General features: G+C 42.9%; 1 protein-coding gene across 7 annotated transcripts in view; it reads right to left on the bottom strand.

Annotated features, from left to right (window-relative positions):
• Positions 1-21,537, bottom strand: part of HIVEP3 (HIVEP zinc finger 3) — a 656,876-nt gene that overhangs the window by 456,870 nt on the left and 178,469 nt on the right. For all 7 annotated transcript variants that reach the window (XM_072609753.1, XM_072609756.1, XM_072609752.1 and 4 more), the window contains one exon: positions 21,399-21,511. The gene's annotated coding sequence lies outside the window, so the exon portion shown is untranslated. The remainder of the gene's footprint in view (positions 1-21,398; positions 21,512-21,537) is intronic.

The following is a 21,537-nucleotide window of genomic DNA, read 5'->3' as shown; positions in this document are numbered from 1 at the left end:
TTGTGGGCTGACAACTGTTAAGGAAGTAACCTTAATACTGAGTGTTGTGAGGGAATTTTACAAGATGCTCTCAACTATCAAAGATCATTTTTAGCCTAGGAGATTAAAAAAGAATCATGGAATCCTAGAATATCAGAGTAGAAAGAGATTCCCAAGGACTACCCAACCCAATTCCTACATAAACATGAAGGCCTTTGAAGTCCCATCTATCTCCAAATCTCTGATCCTATGATTCCCTACAATATTACTGGTAAATGTTCATTCAGACTCCAAATAAAATTCTCTAATGATAGAGAATTCATTCCACCTTTGAACCTCTCTCACTGCTAGGAAATTTCTTCTTACTTCCTTCTAAATTTTAAATCTCTAACTTCTTTCCTTTAATCCTGATTTTATCCTCTAGAATTAAGCAAAAAACTTAGAATATCTCTTCAGTAGAAGAGCCCTGCAAGTGCTTGAGGAAATCCATCATGTCCCCTTGACATTTTCCCTTTCTTAGGATAATCATCACCAGCTTCTTCCACTGAAGCTCCTAAGGCATGACTTACAGCCCCATCCCTCTCTCAAACACTCTCCTCTTGGTCCTTAACGTCACTTTTATTCCCAATTCCTCATTCTCACTCACTCCAAATAACCAATCCATTGCCAAATCTTGCCATTTCTACCTCTACAATGACTCTTGTATACATTCCCTTCTATCTGCTCACACAGTCACCACCCTGCTAGAGATCCTCAACGACTCTCACCTAGACTGTTAGAAAAACCTGTCATTTGCTCCCTGCCTCAGGTCTTCCTCCTCCCTGATGTGCCTTCTACTCACCTGCCAAGGTTCTTTTCTACAGCATAGGTCTCATTATACCATCTTCTTGCTCCAACACTTGTAGTGGTTCCCCATTTTCTCCAGGATCAAATAGAAAGTTATTTGGCATTTAGAGGTCTTCAAAGCCTGGTCCTTCTTCTCCATGGCCTCTTCACACTCCCCTTCATCCACTCTGAAATGTGGCTTCAATGTGCTAAGGTTCCTAGTGCATGACATTCATTTCCCACCTTGTGCCTTTGTACCATTTGTCCCCCATGCCTGGACTGTTCTGCCTCTTACCTTCTCTGGATTCCTTCAAGAATCAGTTTAAGCCCCACCTATAACAGGAGGCCTTTCACAGTCCCTCCCAACTGCTGGTGTCTTACCTTTAGAGATAATTTCCCTGCATGTATTCTGTTTTTGTTTAATTCAGTTCAGTCATTTTTACAATTATGTCCAACTGTTCATGACACACTTTTCTTGGAAAAGATACTGGAGTAGTTTGCCATTTCCTTCCTACAGAAGACGAACTGAGGCAAGCAAGGTTAAGTGACTTGCCCAGTCACAAGTGACACAGCTAACAAGTATCTGAGCCCAGATTTGAACTCAAGCCTTCTTGACTCCAGGCCTGGTGCTTTATCTACTATGCCACCCAGTTACCATGTATCCTGTATATACCTGGTTATTTATGTGCTGTTTCTCCACATTATGATGTAAGCTTCTTAATGACAGGGACCATTTTTTTTTGCCTTTCTTTATATACTATGCTAAGCCCAGTGAAATCCATGTTGACTTACAAACACATTCCATTTGATCAATGTTTTCCCTAAAACGCTTCAACTCAAACTGAACATAATATAGCCAACATGGTTTGACAAGCAGAGGGTGATAAACATGGAGGGTGGCCAAGGCCTCATGAGCTCCTCACTGCCCATAAGTCACCTTTATACTTCTTAAACAGTAACTGCGCCAGTCATCGGGGTCTATCTACTTTGTGAAAGCTAGACAGCTAGACAGAATGACAAATATCATTCCCTAGGGAACAGTACCATCACAGAGCAGCATTCTTGGAATTAGGGTCTGTGTCAGAGGTATGTTTTGATTAAGCATCCTGATCTTAGGGATACAGTCCATCCAGGGACTCAACCATGTCAATACTTTGCCCAAGGACCTGCCATAGCTCCTTACTAATTCTAATATAAAATACAAACTCTCTGTGTCTGTGACATGTAAAGGCCTTCACTCTGTGACTTTTGGTTACCAGGTTTATTTCCCTTTGCCTTCCTTCATGAACTCTCCATTATAATCAAAGGGGCCCAAGTGTTAGTCCCTGAACCTTGACCTGCCGTCTTCTACTTGATATGTGCAGAAATTTTGACATCAGGGATCAAGGCTCTGAACATTATGAATAAGATTAATAATAGTAATAAAATAATAATTATTGTTCTAGCAAGCATTTACATATCGCATTTTAAAGCTTAAAAAGCACTTTACAAATATGATCTCATTTGAGCTTTACAAGACTCCTGGAGGGAGTTGTGTGTTATTACTATTGGCATCATTTTGTGGATGAAGAAACAGACAGAAAGAGACTATGTAATTTCCCCAGGGTCACACAGCTATTAAGTGTCTAAAGCAAGATTTGAACTCAGCTCTACCTGATTGACTCCAGGCCCAATGTTCTGTCCTCATCCCCTCCTAGCTACTCTCATAGTGTCTTAAAGTTTGCAGGGCACTTTTATATGTGTGTGTGTGTGTGTGTGTGTGTGTGTGTGTGTGTGTGTGTGTGTGTGTGTATAAAACTTCATTTGAGCCTCAGAACAACCCTATGTAGTGGGTACTTCAATTATTAATGACATCCCTATTTTACAGATGAGTAAACCAAGCTCAGGAAAAATCAAGACTTGGCCATGGTCACATAGCTAGTGAGCCCTTCCAGCAGCAGGATTTAAACCTAGGTCTTCCTGCTCCTAGGCCACTCCTGTCTGCCTAACATAGGCCTGGCACACAGTAGGCACCTACTAAGGGCTCACTTCTTTGATTGATTGATTGATGGGTGGATGGATGCCATCTTTATATGAACAGCCCCTTCCCACCCACCCCCATCTTCTCATGTTATCTGAACATTTGCCAGTCCCTTCCTCCCAGGGGCGACTCGTCTCTGAATTCTGGGCATTTCCAGCCTTTGAGTTTCAGTGCCTGTGGGACTGATGAGTGAGCTGAGCAGCCTGATCCTCCACCTGCCTCAGATGGGCAGACATCCTACAAAATAGCTAAGAACAAGAGAAGCTTGGCAAGCCTACAGCCATCTCTCATCAGCTCCCTCTGCCGCTTCTATCACATATACAGAAGGCATGCATAAATTAGAGGCAAGGGAAGGTACACCTTTCCAAGAATTACTCTGCCTCCGGAAGGGCAGGGGTCACCTTTTCAGGGCCAAGAACAATGCTCTTTCTGGATGAAGCTTGATTTGTTCTCCCCCAGAATGTCTAGAGGAGAAAAGAGGAACCAAGGACAGCCCCTCTGGCTCCTGCCTTGGGTGAAAGACTGGTGGGCCTGAGAGCAGTTTGGCCCATAGGCAGAGGGGGATGGCTGAGGAGTCATTTTTACTCCAATATACATGGATTCTGCCTGAGCAGCACCTTCAGCTGCTCCTGCCTTTGTGAAAAAGGGATGCTAGAGCAGAGTCAGAGTGGAGACAAAAACAGGGAAGGAAATAAAAAGAAGAAGAAGAATGGTTAGCATTGATACAGCACTTTGAGGTTTGTAAAACACTTTACAAATATTATCTCATCAGATACCTACAGTAACCTTGTGAGAGAGGCACTGTCATTGTGTCCATTTTATGGATTGCAAAACTGATGCTAAGAAGAGGTAAGTGACTTGCTCAGGGTCACTCAGCTATAAATGTCTGGGTCAGGATTTGAACTTGGGTCTTCATTACTCCAAGTCCCCTGCTCTATTGCCTACTTAGCGGAAACAGAAATTTCTGTAAAAAGATACCCCGAGTGGACCGTGAAGTGAAATGGTCATCAAATCGAAACCCTCAACCAACTTGCTAGAGGTTTTCTCATCTAGTACAGCAGTGCCTCCTGATTGGAGGCAGCCAGTGGACTTGAGTTCAGTGGGGTAACAGTGAACATGAGTTCAAATCTAGCCTTAGATACTTACTGCTGTGTGACTGGGAAAGTCACTTAATCTCTGTCTCAGTTTCCTCAACTATAAAATGAGGATAATAACAGAACCCATCTCATGAGGATCAAATGAGATATTTACAAAAGCACTTGGCACAGTGCTGTTGTTCAATTGTGTCCAACTCTTCATGACCCTACGGACCACAGCACGCCAATACTGTTGTCCATAGGGTTTTCTTGGCAAACATACTGGAGTGGTTTGCCATCTCCTTCTCCAGTAGATTAAGACAAACAGAGGTCAAGTAACATGCATGGGGTTACACAGTGTGTGAGGCCAGAGTCTTTCTGACTCCAAGCCTGGGGCTCTATCCACTGAGCCATCTCATTTCTTCTTTAGGTACTATAAAAATATTTATTCCCTTCCCCTTTTAAACTCCAAACCCCTTGACTTAGACCAGGACAAAGTGCTTTTTCTGTATTTCAGATAACACCATGATTGGGTGGGGTTTTGTTTGTTTGTGCTTTGGCTTTCCAGAAAGGAATTTAGTAAAATAACAAATAACAATGTAGGTAGATAGACAAATAGATGAAAGCATTTATTAACTGTTTCCTTAATATAGGCTAGGCTGAACTCTGACAAGATAACAACAAGGTCCCATCCAGGACCTTACACCCTAAAAGAGGAAGGAAAACCACAGGGAGAGTAGAGCTGGAAGGGAGACAGGTACATCTAGTGAGTGTGGTTTTCTTGGAGGTTGGACCCCAAAGCTGGCCCAGCCTCCTCCCATGCTGGGCAATCCACATTTCATTGGCCTTTGTTCTCTTCCCCAAGAGAGGGACTCCTGCAGGGGTAGAACCAGCAGCAGCTGGATGCTAGGCTCTTTTCCCTCAGGCCTGGTGGACTCCCACACAGACATAAACAGGTGACTTCCCTATCCCAATTCTCTCTGATCCTCAGTTCTCTGGCTGAGCTCTGTCACAGTACCAAGCACAAACACACTGTTGTCCAATCAGGATGTCTTTCTGGCATTTGGTTTCCTGTGGCATTGGGGTGAGGGGGTAGAATTCAATTCTAGTGCAAACCTGTGGGTTGGCTTGTGCAGTTCTGGAAGTATGGTGGGCCACAGGGGAAGGGAGATGAGCCATTGAGTTAAGGGTTAAGGTTTACTCTACTGTTAGTTCATCAGGTTTTTTACCTTGTTTAGGAATTAGTGTATCCAAGAGACCACGGAGACAACTCAAATTGCTTTATAACTTATGCATAATTCTTATTTTGGAAAGGTTTTTAGAGGTTGTAAGATACTGAGATGTCTAGTCCACCATCTTGTTGGTCATGTGACCCAGTTGTCTTGTGAAGCATTTTGCAAACACTGAAGTGCTACATAAAAATGATTATTATTACCTTTACTCTAACCAGAAATAAAGGACTCAGTCTGCTGAGGAGAAAGGGATGACATGTATTTTCCCAGAATCAGCCATCCACACTAGCCTATCCTAAAAGTTAATTCTACCCTTGGGGCAGGAGAAGATACAGGCAGGCCTCCCTCATCTACCTAGCACACAAGTATGGACTTTGTTGTATATTCAAGTGCCATGATCCCTGGAGGCAGCCCTAGACAGGACAGTCCTGCTCCTTCCAACTCCCAGAATGGTCTCGCTTTCATTCCCAGTTTTACTCCTCAGTCCCTCTATTACACCTCCCACTTGAGGGCCCTTCCAGTCCCATATTAGCTCTCAACCCTTTCCCAGAACTAGAATGACTAACACAAGCTGGGTCTAAAAAACACATCATGACTCTCCTGGCCCAGTTTCCAGCCCAGCCCACTTCCCTATGCTATCTAATGGCTGAGTTTATCTAAGTGGTGCAGTAAGTGCTGGGCTTGGAGCCAAGAAACCTGAGTTCAAATTCAGATACCTACTAGGTGTGACCCTGGGCAAGCCACTAAATCCTCTCAGCCTTCATTTCTTCATCTGTTAAATGAGGAATTGAGCTCAATATTCTCTAAGGTCCTTTCAGGGTCTAAATCTGTGATCCCTTACCCAGATCATCATTTTATGAGATGTCCAGGGATGTATGCTTCATTGCTGGCTTTGCCCCTTACTCTTCAGACTTCTCTACTTCCTATCCAGCCACTTTACCCTTTATGTCCAACCACAACCCCCCCTCTCAGTGTCCCGCTCCCCTTTATGTGATGTTTTTCCTCATTAGACTACAAGCTTCTTGAGGATACAGACTGTCATTTTTGCATGTATTTGTATGCCCAGTGATTAGTGTAGTTCCTTGAAGATAATGAGCACTCAATATAAAGCCAACTATGCAAGACCAATAATAAAAGCACAGACAAGCCCCTCTAATAGTAGGGGTAATATCATTTTATTACAAGTGCCCCTGACCCCTAGTTCTCACTCTAAACTATGGCTAGCAGTACCTGTGGAATGCTTGCATTTCCTAGAGGAAAACTGAGTTTGGTCTTTGCTACACTAGAGCAGGGAAGATCCCTCCCATCAGTGCACAGAAACCAGCCAGAAGTGTTATTTAACTCTCCAAAAAGAAAAAACACAAAAACCAACAAGGAATTGTTGTCAGGGACAGCTGGGCAGGTAGGTGGTACAATGGACAGAGCACTAGACCTGGAGTCAGGAAGAGTCATCTTCTGAGTTCAAATCTAGCCTCAGACACTTACTACTGGGTGACCCCAGCCAACTCACTTCACCCTGTTTGCCTTAGTTTCCTCATCTGTAAAATGAGCTGGAGAAGGAAATGGCAAACCACTCCAGTATCTCTGCCAAGAAAACCCCAAATGGGATCACCAAGAGTCAGAAACAACTGAAAATTGACCGGACAAAAAGACTCCTCTCCCTTCAAAGATAAATAAGTCTACCCTGGCAGGAGGTATATTAGCAGGAAAGAATAGAGGACAGCAAGGTGAAAGAGAAAATCCCAAACAATAAGAGAGTTCCACATCACTTATGTCTTTCCCTTTATAGGGATGGTGCTGGTTCCATAATTAGGGTCATGTCAACATGGAATCTAGAGACAATACTGTAGAATATAAGCTCCTGGAAGGCAGGGACCATTTCATTTTTCCCCTTTGAACTCCTCAGTATCTAGCATAGCATCTGGCTATGGGAATTTGATAAATATTTATTGAATTGAATTAGTAAGCAGAGGTTAGTGTGGATATCTAGCCTTCTGAAGGATTATTCTTATATTTCACAGTTAACAGTCAAGGCTTTTGTGATATTAAAGAAACTCCTTATGTAAAGATTTATGTAGTTGCTTTTCTAGTACAAGGTCAGGGAGAATCATATCTACTGTGCTCTAAACTCATGTATGTACTAGAAAGAGCTTATCTATAAGGATAAAGAGTCAGTCCGGAAGAATTCTTGTGAATCCTATTGTAGGAAGTGAAAGAGGAAGACGGTTCTCTAAAATTCCCATGATTTGACTTTTTCTGAAGAAATGCATAGTTATAATGCATTCATTACTATCTTGCACAGAAAAAGAAACACTCCTATGGAATGAAAATCAACAGCTCCTCAACATGGATCAATGGAAAACTGGTTCTTTGATCCTTTTTTGCTGAATGTTCATAAAAAATCCTTGGACACTCTTATCATTTCAGATCTGTAATATGAGGGCATGGGACAGACTTAAAGACAAAACAAGAATTCTGTCTCATCCAAATGCTTTACTCTCCTCCCCTTCCTCTACTCACTAGCACTATTCCTCTTCATCAAGGACTGGTGACAGTCATTCTCCAGTGTGTCCTCTGGGCAACTGTATTTTAAAGGAAAGGGTCTTTAAATGAGCTATCTTGTCACCATTCATTACCTTTAACTGGAAATCCTCTGATCTCTAAGTAGGAGAAAGGAATTAACTTTTATATAGTTCTATTATCTCCCAGACACCGTACTAAGAGCTTTACAAATATTATCTCCTTTGATCCTTATAACAAGCCTGCAAGGTAGGTACTTTGGCAACTGAGAAAACCTAGGCAATCATGGTTAAGTGACTTGCCCAGGGTCACTCACCTAGTAAGTGTCTGGGCCTGGATTTGAATTTAGGTCTTCTTGACTTCACAGCCCAGTGTTCCATCCACCATGTCACCTAGCTACCTCCAGGATCTTGATGATGTCCAAGATTCTGTCAGCTTCCTATTTGGCACCCTACTCTATTACCTAGAAGTCTTTAAGAATATCTAGATGACTATTAGAGCAGTCATATAGCCCATTCTTTTTGAGGTTTGAGTAGGAGAGCTAAATGGCTCAGTGGATAGAACACCAGGTCTGGAATCAGAAAGACCTGAAGCTATATAAATGTTATCTATTATTTTTATTAGGTAACCACTGTTAATACCCCACTCCCAAAGTATCACAAGTCCAGGAGACATGCATTGCAACTGGATTTATTATAAGAGAAATGAACATACATGTAGAACCCCTTATACCACTGAGGTCCCTTCCGAATCTGAATATCTGCAGTTCTGTGATCTCTTTGTCATACTCCAGGTTTTGCTTTGGACCACTGCCTTGGCATACCAATACTTGACTCTATTTCATGTTGAGTCAATATCAGTTTGTTACAATCCAAAGGTTCCATATTGATAAGCAGTCAGTTTGGGGATATTTCACTCGTCTTCGCTGATTCAATCTTAACCACTTAGCGGTAGCCAATCCAAGAGCTTTAAGCAGATGTTGCTGATAAAAATGAAATTAAGCAAATCTCTGTACTTATAGACACTCTTCTGAGACCTTTAATTAGATTCTAAATTTATCAGAATCTTTAGATGTTTCAATGTTCATTTTCGGTCACTATTATTTCTTCTGCTGCCTTTATTTTGGGGCTAATTGGAGGATGGTAAGTGAGCAACAGTCCAGCACTCTGCACTGCTCATGCAATATGGATAGCTTTCCTGGTCTAAGCATCCACAGCAAAGAGAGTTGAGTAAACACCACTCACTGCTGAGAGTGTGGGGGTTGCCATGACACCTCACACTTGTTTTTATGACAGAAGAGCACGTTGGTATTAGTGAGTCCATGCTCTGTGCACTGACTCAAGAACATGCTATGAGAGTGCCTTCGCCCTGTGCTTCCTGAGCTGTCTTCTTCCATCAACAGCACCAACGTTGCCAAGTAGGTGATTAGGAGATGAGATCTCCTTGGAACATCAGAAAGATGCAGGTTGAGACTAGGATATTCTTCCCCCCAGTTCTAGAACAATGAAACACGAATGGCAAGGATGACATTACGACTGCCCTCTGCCCATTTTAGCCAGGAGACCCTAAGGCTTTCGCTAATGCCAACTGAGGAGGATGAAAGAGGATGGGAGACCAGGGTGAGGGGGTATTACAAGTTCTATAGTAAGTTTCTGGTTGTTCAGAGCCCTTGGAGTGAATTGCTCAAGAGAGCTGAATGTTGCAGACGGTTGAGACTTTAAGGATAACATTTAAGTAACTAAAACATTAATACCAATCTTGCTTTTTATATCAGTCAATCAACAAGTATTTATTAAGTACTTATTCTGCTCCCTGGCACTGTGCTAACCACTGGGGATACAAAGAAAGGCACGGATACAGTCCACACCCTCAAGAAGCTCAAATTCTAATGGAGCGGACAACATGCAAACAACTGTGTGATTACAAGGTATGAATGGGTGAAGATCTCAAAGGACTAATGGTGGGTGGGTAAGAGGACTGGGCAAGGCCTCCTTCCGAAGGTGGTATTTGAGCTGGGTCTCAAGGGAAGTCACGAAGTGGAGATGAGGAGAAAGAGCATCCACTGGGAACAGTGGATGAAAAGACGTGAGACCAGAAGGAGTATCAAAAATGAGAAGTAGTAAGAAGACCAGTGTCCCTGGATCAAACAGTGCATGTGTGTATTCATCCTTCGTTGCTGAAGAAGACCATGCCATCAGAGAAAAGATGACATGACTTGCACTTGACTTTGTTTTGAGGGAGGGAGGGCTGTGCAGGTCACGAGCTTCACTTCTCCTCAGAGCCATCCTAATCCAGTGACCAGATATTCATCAGGATGACTGGAGATGACCCAGGATGAGGCAGTTGGGGTTAAGTGACTTGCCCAAGGTTACACAGCTAGTGAGTGTTAAGTGTCTGAGGTGATATTTGAACTCAGGTCCTCCTGACTCCTGCACTGGTGTTTAATCCACTGCACCACCTAGATGAGGATCAAATAGAATGTGAGGGGATAAAGTAGAAGAAGACTGGAGAGATAGGAAGAAGCCAAGTTGTAAAGGGCTTTAAAAACCAAACAGATTTTGATTCTTTATTCCAGAAGTTAATAAGAAACCAAAGGAGTTTATTATTAAGGGAGGAGGTGCTGACAAGGTCAGACTTGTGTTTTAGGAAGATCACTCTGGCAGTTGAGTTGAGGATGGACTGGAGAGAGAAGACCCAAGAGGAAGGGAGCCCAATCAGCATTCTATTACAACAGCAGAGATAAGAGGGGGATAATGAGGGCCTGTGAAATACAGAGGATAATCCCTCAGAAGAAGGATGAATATCCACCCTGACCTCTGCGTACCAATTCAATCAGCATTTATCAACATTGCACCAGAGTGGCCAACTGAAATTTTGCGAAATCCTATGACCACCATCTTCAGAGTAAAAGCTTTTTAAAAATTTATTATGTTAACCAATTTGTATAGAAATCTTTCCAAAATGTATTATACCATTCCCTGCCTTCTTAAACAGAATATGATGGCAACAAGTTACCCTTTCCTGAATGACTCAGGACCATACAGCTGAGTATCCATTATTGCACTGTGTTGTGTAGTTATGTTCAGTGATGCTCCAGAGAGGTACAGAGAGAGCTCTGAGTCCCACACACTCAAAGATCTTGAACCATTATGCTTTTTGAACTCCTGTGTCAGCTTTAACATAGTTTGTCCATATTCTCCCTTGCTGTATGATTGTCATTCTTCACTGCTGCCTGTCTCCCTGAAGCAACCTTTCTCCCCACACCCTTCTAATTTGCTGCATCTAGTTGTTATGGACTTAGGAAAGAGACAAGGCAATGCCAGGTATTGGAAAGTGCTCTGAAATTGGAGTCCACCCTAATTCTCACTTTGACACCTCTCAGCTGTATAACCATGAGGGAGTTATTTAACCTCTCTGATCCTCAGTTTCCTCCTCTGTGAAATGGAGGTAATGCTCCTCAGATTACCTACAGCATGGTATAATTGTAAGGAAGGAGCTTTTTGACCTCAAAGTGCTCTATAAGAATAATAATGATGATGATAGTTCACATTCCTATAGCATTTTAAAGTTTGCAGAATGCTTAATTGATATTAAATCATTGGAGTCTCACAATAGATCTGGGAGGTAGATACTAGTGGTATTATCATCCCAATGACATAGATGAGGAAACTGGACCTCAGAGAATTTAAGTGATGTGCCCATGGTCATGTAGTCAGTAAGAGTCCCAGGTGAGACTAGAACAGATGTTTTCTGGATTCCAAGTCCAGCATTCTATCCACCTTAGCATGCTGCTTTATCGAATCCAATGCAATACAATCCAGTAAACATTTATTTGCACCTACTATGTACGAGGCACTTTGCTAGATCTCTCTCTCCTCTTTCTCCCCCCTCCCTCTCTTCTCTTTCCTTCTCTTCCTCCCCCCCTCCCCATCCATCCCCACAAACTTCAATCCACAAACACAAAAGTCTTTAAGTGATTGTTCCAGGAGATGGAAGAAAATGCTAACAACTATGGAAAATGATAACCATTTAAGTTGATAAAGGGCAGTGTGGTTAAGAGTCACAGAGTCTCAGGACAAAGCCCAGACCTTGGCTTCTGACCTTGGCAAGTGCGATCCATGTCTTACTCAACCTCTCAGGATCCCAGGCAACTCTCTGATTAAAAATTGCAGAACAGTTGTCAATATGTATTGGAATCACAAGACAAGAAATGATATATTACATTTATACATATACTAAAGGCAGCTCAAATTCACATATCTAAAATAGAACTCCTCATTGTCCCCGCCATAGCCACCCCTAAAATCTTTATAATGCCTCTAAACTTCCCTATATCTATCCAAGGCACCACCACCCTTTTGAGAATTCAGTCTACAACCTTCGAATCACACTTGATTCTCCATTATCACTCACCTCCAAAATCCAGTCTGTTGCCAGATCTTATCTATTCTACCTTCACAAAATATTGTGTATCCATCCTATTCTGTCCATTCACACACCATCTTATCTTAGGCCCTGATCAATTCTCAGCTAGACTTTTGCCATCAGCCTCCACTTAGACTCCTGACTTTCAATCTCTCTCTTCTCCAATTTGTCCTTCACACACCTTACCAAAGTAATCTTCCTAAAGTCTGACCAAGTCATTTCTTTGCCCAAGAAACCTCAATGGCTCCCTATTGCTCCTAGGATAAAAATAAATAAATAAAATATTTGGCATTCAAATCCCTTGATAATCTGGCTTTATTCTACCTTTACAGATAGCATAGTGCAAGGGCAAAAGCATTTTCCTTAGCATGCTAAACTTGGAGTCAGAGGTATCCATTCTGAATCCTTGCTCTAACAAGTACTACCACTGTGACCTGGGGAAAGTAACCTAGGGTCTCTGGGCTTCCTATGTGAGATGAAGGGGCTGGGTTAAACAGCCTCTGAGGTCCCTTCTGGTTCTAGACCCACAATTCTATGAACTTCCACTTTCTCTTCCTCTCATGTGCCTCTAAACCCTTGGCACACTAGCTTCCAACTTCACTACTCAGCTAAAACTGCTCTCTCTCAAATTATCAATGACCTCTTAATTACTAAAGCTCATGTTCTTTTCTTAACCTGGGGTCCATGAAGTTTTCTGTATAAAGAGACAAAGATAGATAACTGTATTTCAAGATAATTAGCTTCTTATGGAATGTATATTATCTTATGGACTTAAAAACATTATTCTAAGAAGAGATCCATCCATAGACTTCTCCACATTTCCAAAGGAGACCATGACACAAGACAGGTTAAGAACTGATGAAGAACTACCTTCAGCATCAGACATCAGTCATGCTCTTCTCTTGGTCCCTCTTGCCTCTCTAGGATTTTGTGACAATTCTCTCTCTTGGTTCTTCTCCTACCTGCCCAATGGCTCCTTTTAAGCCTTCCTTGCTGGGTCCACATCCATGCCACAAACTCCTGACAGTGAGTGGAACTCGTTTCTCTTTTCTCTATGTACTCTCTTACTTGGTGACCTGACCATCTTCCATTGGTTTAATCATCCTCTCTATACTTATAACTTCCAGATCTATATAGCTAGCCTTGGTCTCTCTCCTGAGCTCAGACAATACATCACCAGATGTCTACTGGACTGGATGTCATTGACATCTCAAATCCAACATGTTTAAGACTAATCTAGTTACCTTTCCCCAACCTCCCTCTCATTCTGAATTTCCCTATTTATATTGAGGGCATCACCATCCTTCCCATCATCCAGACTTGCAATCTCAGTTTCATACTCCCTTACTTTACTTCCCATACTTCACTCCCATTCAACTCACATATCTAATAAGTTGCCAAAGCTTACTGGTAGCAATAATAAAAGCAACAACAACACTTACATGATTCTTTGAATGAGAGCTTTATTTGCAGAGCACCTTACAAATACATTATTATTGTTACATTATATATGTGCCATTTACTTTGTAAATATACTTTGTATTTTAGTATATTCTTTGATATTTGATATTTCTGCCTCCATAATATCTCTTCATTCATCCCCCTGTATGCACTCAAAGAGTTGCCTCCTAGTTTGGGCCTTTATTGCCTCTAAACTGGACTGTTAGAATAGTTTCCTAATTGATCTCCCTGCCTCAGGTCTGTCCTCACTCTAATCTGCCTTCTGTATAGCTGTCAGAGTGATTTTCTCAAAGTTCAGGTCTAACCACATCACTCCTCTCCTCAATAAACTCCTGTGGCTCCCTATTCTTTTCAGGAAAGGGCATTTAAAGCCCTTCCTAACTCGCCCCAATCTACCTTCCCCTTCTTGTTATATATTAGTGCCCTCCAAGCACAGCAGGGTACAGTTCAAATGGCTTCCTGCTGTTCCTCAAGCAGAAGACTCCTCTTCTGTGCTATCGGGTCCTCCCTGTGTTTCCTTTGAGGCTCGACTCAAATGCTGTCTTCTATACAGGACTTTCTTGAGCCCCTCAGATGCTAGAACTTCCCTCCTCCTCTAAGGTTATCCTTGGATGTGCTTTACGTATGCATCTATAAAGCATGTTCCCTCTCCCATTAGAATGTAAACTTTTTAAGGGCAGAAAGACTTATGCTTTTGTTTTTGCATCCCATATGTAAAAAATGACAGGATAACCAATTTTTTTATTTGATTTATTTTTTTATTTCGAAGGCAATCAGAGTTAAATGACTTGCCCAGGGTCACACAGCTAGTAAGTGTCAGAGGTCAGATTTGAACTCAGGTCCTCCTGCCCTAAAAGTGTGCCTGACACATAGTAGGTGCTTCATAAGTGATTTATTTCACCTTCAACCATTCTCCCTTCCAGTCAAAATGGGCTTTTTGCTGTTCCCTCACTTTGCCATTCCATCTCCCACTTCTTTTGTAGCTTTGCACATGCTCTCCTTCCCAACCTCCACCTCTTAGAGCGCTGGGATTCCCTGAAAGGCCAGCTTCTGCCTCTTGGCTTTTCCTGATCCCCTCCTAGCTCTAATAACTGGTATTGTGAAGGCAGAAATGCCAAGTATCACATGCATGTGATAACGTGAGTTATCAGACATCTACTGATCTGTTTAGATGCTGTAATCCCCCAGGACAATAAAAGCTCCATGGGCTATTGCTTCTTATTGAGGCTCACAGTCTCAAACCTCAGACAGAGCTGATGCGCAAGGCACTGGACGTTGGGTGGCACAGTGGATAGAGCGCCATCCCTAGAATCAAGAAGAAAGAGGAGTTCAAATCCAGCCTCAGACACTTACTAGATGTGTAACCCTGGGCAAGTCAATTAACTTGCTTGCCTCAGTTTCCTCAACTGTAAAATGGAGATAATAATAGCACTTACCCCCCCCCCCCCAAGGGTTGTTGTAAAAATGAAATGAAAGAACATTTGTAAAACACTTAGCTTAGCGCCTGGAACATAGTAGGCACTATACAGATGTTAGATTAGACACCTAAGTGGTACCATGGATAGAACGTTGGGCCAGGAGTCAAGAAGACTTAAGTTCAAATCCAGTCTCAGACGCTAGCTGTGTTATTCCCTGCAAGTCGTTTAACGTCAGTCAGCCACAGTTTCTTCATCTGTAAAATGGAGGTACTAGCACTCATCTCTCAGGATTCTTGTGAGGATCAAATGAGACAATACATAATATCTGTAAAGCCCTTAACATGGTACCTGGTATGTAGCAGGCGCTTAATAAATGATTATTAACTTCTTGAGGACAAGCCCTGTCTTTTGTCCCTTTATTCCTTTAGTACAATTCCTGGAACATAGTAGGTACTACATAAATATTGATTGATTGCTGACTTCATCATTCTCCTGTTCATAAACTCCAGTGGTTCCCTATTACCTCTAGGATCAAATACAAACTATGGTGTTAGGCATTTAAAGTCAGTCATAACGTGGCTCCATTTCCAGGCTTGTTTGTCGTATTCATCCTTTGTCGCCAAAGAAGAATTTCTCATCAGAGAAATGATGACATGACTCGCACTTGACTTTGTTTTGAGTGAGGGAAGGCACACTCTACGGTCCATCCCAAGTCCTTCCTACTGCTCCTCACATAGGATACTCTATTTCTCATCTCCAGGCCTGTGCACTAGCTGTACGCCATGCCCAGAATGACTTCCCTACTTATCTCTGCCTCTTAGAATGCCTAGTTTCCTCCAAAGCTCAGCTCATTTACCATTTCCTCCATGAGGTCTTACCTCAATCCCACAGCTCTTCAGGCCTTTCCCCCAAAATCATCTTGCGTTTATTATATATAAACTTATATGTGCACATATTATTTCCTCCAATAGAATTTAAACTCCTTGAGAGAGGGGACTGTTTCATTTTTGCCTTTTTAATCTCTAGCATCTAGCTCAGTGCCTGGCATATAAATGCTTAAGAGAGATGTTAGTTAATTGATTAATAAACACTTAATGGATTCTTTGGAAGTTTTTACAACTTAACATAAAATAAGAGCAAAAACAGCTCTGAGTAAGGGTCTGAGCTAAGGGTGCTTGGCTCAAGGAGTTGGCAGAACCTCACTGGACTGCTCAGAGGCCATTTTCTTAATTTCCTGATGCTCAGCCATGTTTGGGATGGATAAAGTCCCCCAGTAGCTGCATTCCCAATTGAATGAGGCACTGCTATTAGAGTATCCATGCATTTGAAGAGAACACCATACTTTTCAATGAACCCAGTTTCATATTCACAACATTCCCAAGAGGTGGGTAAGGCATGGATTACCATCCTTATTTCTCAGATGTGGAATCTGAGATACTGAGACATTAACCACAGCTTAAGAACCAGGACTAAACCTTGAATATCCGGACTAACAATCCAAGGGTCCATCCTGCTTGACCCAAGATTTTCCTTCCTGCCATCTAGTCATACCTTTGAAGAGTTTAAATTGGCCGTGGCACTCTAGGTGTGTGAGAAGTAGCATAGGTCAGTGGCCAGAGGACCAGCCATGAGGCCAGAAAAATCTTAGTCCTCACTCTTTGATATGCTATCAGGGCTCTAGGGTAGAGGGCTTAAAAAGGTGACCCACCAACCACATGAAGACCATAACACTCATGGATATGGCCCCAGTCAGATCAAAATGTAGTTCCTAGTTGATTTTAATGTGCTGATATATTAATAAAAGAAGAAATCTATAAACATGCATACTTTTCTAAGTCAACATGCAGCCCACAGCTATACTCATGTATGGTCTAGTGGTCTGCATTTTCATTTGGGTCTAACACTATTGCTTTCAACAGCTCTCTTTCATTTCAGAGAAGTTGCTGACATATATTTGTGGAGGGAGTGTCCTCATCTGGAAATTCCCTATATAACTGAAATTATCAGTACAGTCCCTATTCCACTATATCCATAGACCCCCAGAGAATAGGATGGGATGGGATGGGATAGGAGAGGGATGAGAAAGGAATAGTCAGAGGTCACCGAGGAGGAAGAAAAGTGGTCCAATGATCATCTGTACTGTGGTAAGAAAGCAATATGAAGTCCATCTGATTATTCAGACAACTTTTACTGACATGTCCCTTTCTTCCAACCAACCATCCATTTTCCTGTGGGCTGGAACTTGGCCCCAGCCAGTTCAAAGTTAGTGTATCTTCCTTTTGCCTGTCCTTTCCACAATTCTTACTTCTTACTGAGGAATTAGGATGGGCAAACAGATTGCTACATAAATGACCATTTGAGAAGAAAGGGCCCTGACACCCAGAGTGATCCAGAAAGACTTCTTACAGGAGGTGGCTCAGGAGCAGATGGGACCTGTGTGCTGAGGTGGATCCCTTATCCAAGGGCAGGGGGTGGGAACACATTAGGTATACACCCCCAAACACAGGAAAGGCAGCTGCTGCTCACACACAGCTCACTTCTTAAGGAGAATGCCTGGACTTCTAAAGGGTCCTTGCTGCACTGAACAAAATGGAAGAACAGCCAGTCCCTTGATCTCACTGCACCACAGAGAAGTTCACACATGACTTCAAAGGTGAACATAGTTCTGCCTCCAATAAAACCAATGTCAACACTATGAAACCTTGACCTAGAGCAGCATGGTATGGTAAAAAGCCTACTGAACTTGGAGTCAGATGGCCTGGGTCTCCATCAAGTCTCTACTATTTGACCCTGGGTGACAATAACCAAGTCACTTGACCTTCCTGGGCCTGACCTCCTGATCTGGTCTCTAAGGCTCCTGGGCTATAACTCTATGAGGGGATTTTTAAAATTTTATTTTAAATTTATTTCTTTATTTAAATTTATTGTTATTATATAATTTTTAAATTTAATTTAAGTTTAATTATTTAAATTTGTTTTAAATTTAAAATCTGAAGCTCTAGTGTGGGGTTGCCCTCTTCTGAAGGATCCCACATGTCAATAATACCTCAGTTCTCTGGGTGCTACACTGTTGTTATCCAAAGAAGAAGAATTGACATTCACACAGTGATTGATTCAAGTCTTATCAAATGGCTTACATTGCTTATGTCATCATGACCTCACAAAGAAGGCACCCTAGGGCTCTACATATGGAGCTACAAGGCACCTTCAATAAGAGGACCATGGAGCCCTGGACTTGGGGACAAAGGACCTTAGGTCAAACCTGAGCGCTTCCATTTTCTACCTATGTGACCCTGAATGAGACGCTTCTTTTGGGGGCTCACTTTTGTAATTGAGTCGTTCAATCCTGTCCGACTCTTCATGATACCACTTGGGGTTTTCTGGGCAAAGATAGTGGAGTGGTTGGCCATTTCCTTCTCCAGCTCATTTTACATACGAGGAAACTGAGGCCAACAGGGTGAAGTGACTTGCCCAGGGGCACATAACTAGTAGGTGTCTGAGGCCAGATTTGAACTCAGGTGTTCCTGACTCCAGGCCAGACACTATCCACTCTACCACCTAACTTCCAGGAGCTCATTTTGTTCACCTGTAAAATGGAAGAGTTGGACTAGATGACCTTGAAGTGCCTTTCAGCTTTCAATCTATCATAGGTCTAAACTGGACTAGATTTCAATAATTATCTAGCCCAAGTCCTTCACTTTTTGGATGAAGAAACTGAGGCACAGGAAATTTAAGTGGCTTGGTCAAGTCAACCCAGGTGGAATGTGGTGGGACTGGGATTTGAACTCAAGTCCTGTGACTTCAAGTTTGACCCCCTCCCCACCGTACCACACTCCCTTCTCCTTCTTCAAAGGCTCCCTGGTTCCCTGGTATGTGCCCTCCTTCCTGCTCAGGCTGGTGGCTCATGCCCGTATCACTTATCCACCATACTCTTAGAAACTAATTCACAAGTCTCGGGAGCCTACAGTGGCCAACTTTCTGATGATGAGTATCTCAATGGTCAGAGAGACCAGGCCTCAGACAGATGCCTAACCCTGTTGCTAGATCCATACTCGAAGCGTTTCAGTCCTGGCAGGAGCTGTCAGGACTTGTGCTCCATTGGCAGAACCCTCAGGAACCCGCCAGGGTCATATACAGGCCACAACAAAGCTTCAGAAGGGACTATACAGGACTAATAAGAAAATCTAACCTGTGCTTTCAAAGGGCTTCATGCTATACAAAGTGTCTTCCCTTCCATGCCCTGTGGTGCAAGTAGACCAAGGATTACCAGCTCATCCAACAGATCTGGAAACTCAGTCCAGGACAAGCAAGAGGAGAAGTGATTTCACAAGAGCCTTTCATTTCTACATGATGACAGCTCCCCTGCTTTGAACAAATTGGTATGGAGGGTGAGGAAACTCATCAAATTTTAAATCAATGATATTTAATGGCTCATTGCCACTAAAAGCCTCCAAAAGTCTGCAGAAAGAATCTCTTCAGCAACTTAGCTGATGTTTAAAGCCCATGTTCTAGGGCTCTGGTTCTCTGGCTCAAGACATGACTGCAGTTAGGTTTCCCTGAGATCAATTGGGTTGAGACTAAGCAACCTCTGGTGATCAAGGAATAAAGCTAGCATGGACCTCAAGAACGAACTAGGAGATCACCAATCCAAGTTCTGAGCTAGGTCAGAAAATGAGGGCCTTCTCCAGGGGCCAGAGGGGAGACGCAGGTGAGCTTTGGATGGAGAAGCACTCACTGAAAGATCAGATAAACAGTGGCCTACTGCAAAGGGGGGCAGGGACAAGAGAAGGAGCCAAGAGAATTATCCTCAAACTGAAAGAAACTCAGATGGGGTAGAATTTTTGCCTACAAAGTCTAGAGATCCAAGTTCCTCAAATTGGTCCCTTGGTAAACATATCTTTACTTTTCTCACCACTGCCATGGGCCCCTCTCTTCCCTTGACCCAAATTATGGAAAGAAAACTCAAGATTGCAGGACCAAACTTTCTCTGTTTGGAAAAAAGATATAGGAGTGAAATACATAAGTGACATTTTAGCATGCATCTGGAACATAATTTTAGATTACATAATCACACAGTTTGAACTGAACCTTTTTGCAGTGCTGAGCTCAGTGTGAAATGAAATGTGTGTGTGTCTATCTTACAGATACACACACATACACACACACACACACACACACACACACACACGATACAGACCCAGCTTGACAATAGTGAAACCCAGAACCTGGCTGAAGAAGTCAATGTCAATCACCACCACAATTGGTGGCAGAAAGCAGAGCCCCAGAACCCAGAGAGAAGGCAGCCACCATCCTGTAAGGGACCTGGCAGAAGAGATGCCCCAGAACATCTTCAGAGCCTGCCACATCCTATCAGAGCCACCAAAGTCCAAGGAGGGAAAGGAGCACTAATCTCTAAGGATGATACAGGCATACCACGAAAGGCACTTTCAAGAACATTCCTATCCAGGTCCTGTGTGTTATAGGACTTCATTTGATGACAATCAAGGATCTTTCAAAAATCAGGGCAGAGTAAAATAATTCCTCTTAGATTCTATTTATCATCATCTAGCTTACTGGCCTTAGAAGATAGCAGAATACATTGCAGAAGTGAGGAAAAGTACCTAACTGGAGCTCACACATCCATACTGGAAGCAAGGGGACACTGCTTTCCTTAAGGGAGCTATTTGGGTTGTTGTCATCGGGGTTTCATTCAGGGATGGGAGAGCTGGGGAGGATAGGAGTGAGAAAAAAAAGAAAAAAATGAAGTCCTCCTTGGCAGTGTCCCACTTTGGCTACAGAGCATCATGGGGAAATCATTTTCAACTAGGGGACAAGATCTCACGGGAAGCAGCCTCAACAATTCTCCAAGCAAAGCCCAAGAGCAGGAGAAGGAGATGCAGGTGCTGCCTGGGAGCGGTACATGTGTCCAACAGCTGAAGCTAATTAGGAGGGAGCACCAACGGCAGCAAGTCGAGCACTGAGCCCGGGAGCTGCCTCTCTCTCCGCCGCCGCTGCCACCACCACCTCCACCACCACAGCACAGAGAGGGTTACACTTCTGATGCATGCTGATTGACACCACTAAGGTTACTTGAGGCTTGCAAATCTCACCCATCACACCATGCAGCACAGTGAGATCAGCCCACCCAGGGAATACGGACACACACACACACACACACACACACACACACACACACACACACACACATACACACACCCCAGTCTTCCCCAACCCCCCCCCCCCACACACACCCATCCACACAAACAGACACACAAACAGTTCGATGTCTCTGAAACCTGACACCTTTAATAAGAAAGGCAAGGACAAAATGGAATCTCATCTCACTAGTCTATTTTCCCAGTGGCGGCAGCAAGGGAAGAAAAATAAATCCAAGCAAAGGAAAAGGAGGCACAGCTGTGGAATAGAAAATCAGAGTCCCTACCTTTGCTCTGGATGGGAAGCTGGTCCTGTGGTCTCTGAAACACTGAGCTGGCCGTCCCCTCCTTCATGAACCAGTCCCATCTGTCAGGATTGTGTGCATTTTTTCATTAACACCTGTTTCAAGTGAGGGGTAGAAAAAA

Source organism: Notamacropus eugenii, chromosome 5 (genome assembly GCF_028372415.1).
Source record: "Notamacropus eugenii isolate mMacEug1 chromosome 5, mMacEug1.pri_v2, whole genome shotgun sequence".
Lineage (NCBI taxonomy): Eukaryota > Metazoa > Chordata > Mammalia > Diprotodontia > Macropodidae > Notamacropus > Notamacropus eugenii.
This window is presented reverse-complemented; position numbering and strand designations above follow the sequence as displayed.